We start from the raw sequence: 1,529 nt of genomic DNA on the forward strand, positions 1-1,529 counted from the left end.
ATGTTGTGTTTTCTGTTACAGCACTGCCTACTGTCTCCAACATACTAAGTAGTGTACAAACATATTTAGAGGCAGTCCCTGCTTGGAAAAGGCGATAGTCACAATAGACAAGACAAAGAGTGGGAGGGAAAACAGAGGTACAGAAAAGTGAAGCCATCTGCCCAGTGTCACACAGCAGCTCTGTAGCAGAACTGGGAACAGAAGCCAAACTGCTCTGGGCGCACCATGCCCGAGGCCATGCTATCTTCTCTCCATTGTTTCTGTTACGGTGAGGGTATCTCACCTGTTTATAGACAAGTACATGGTTCTTGGAGTCAAGAAGATTCATCTTCTTAAGTTCACTGCTTCCTGGGGCAACTAAATTAAAACAAAGGGACTGAAACCACTATCCTTTCTGATTCAGCCCTGGCCTCTTCTTCAGCTGCCTCTCCTAAATTAATGGAGATATCCTATCTCCTAGAACTGGAAGGGACCTTGAAAGGTCATCAAGTCCAGCCCCCTGCCTTCACTAGCAGGACCAAGTACTGATTTTGCCCCACATCCCTAAGTGGCCCCCTCAAGGATTGAACTCAGAACCCTGGGTTTAGCAGGCCAATGCTCAAACCACTGAGCTATCCTTCCCCCTTCAATGCCTTCATCCATCCTTACAACTATTCTGTTTAGGCTCTTCCTCCAGCACCTGAACGTCTCCTATCTTACATTTTCCCCTTTTACTTTCTTCCTTCTCCCCAGTGGCACTAAAACCATTTTTATAGTGGGGGTGCGGAGAACCATTGAACAAAACTAAACCCTGTATATGATGGAAACCACTTTAAGCCAGGGGGTACTGCAGCACCTCTAGTCCCGGCACCCCTGCTTCTCTCCTCACCTAAGAAACAATTGTGCTCAGGTCCAGCCTGGCTTTCTTTTTAACATCCCGCGTGTGTGTACACGAAGGGAATTCCACGTGTCAGCCAGTACAAGGGTTTTCTTCTTCTTCTTTCATTCTGAAAAAGGAAACCCAGCTTGCTACCAGGAGGTGCTCATTACAAAGCAGCGCCCCCCTGGCAGTTGGACTCAAACGGGGTCTGATTTTGCCCATCGGCCGGGGACTCTCGCGGGCTGCCAGCGTGGGGTTTCCACTGTAGCACGGAAGGCGCCGCAGGCAGGTTTAGCCTCTGCGCGGGGAGGCTCTGCGGGGAGCCCTCTGTACCCCCCGCCCAGGCGCGAAGGGCGAGCGAGGGCCGCTGCTGCCCCTGGCTGCAGCCCCCGCGGAACCTGGGCCATTCGGCCCCCGGCCAGGCGCTGGAGCCAGGCGAGGTTCCCCCCACCCGGGCCGCGTCTCCGCCTTCGCTCCCTCCTTGGCCCGGCGCCGACAGGGGCGGGGCGGCGCCGGCGCTAGGGGCGGGGATGGGGCGGAGGGAAGCCCGGGCCGAGGGGCCGGATAAAGCGGCAGCCCCGAGCGCCTTCCCCCCCCCCGTGTGCCGCCGGTTCCGTCTCTCCCGCACACGCCGCTCCGGGCCGCGGGGCTCGCAAGCCAATGAGGGCCC

The sequence above is a fragment of the Terrapene carolina genome, unplaced genomic scaffold (assembly GCF_002925995.2).
Source record: "Terrapene carolina triunguis isolate 2854851 unplaced genomic scaffold, T_m_triunguis-2.0 Scaffold192, whole genome shotgun sequence".
NCBI lineage: Eukaryota > Metazoa > Chordata > Testudines > Emydidae > Terrapene > Terrapene triunguis.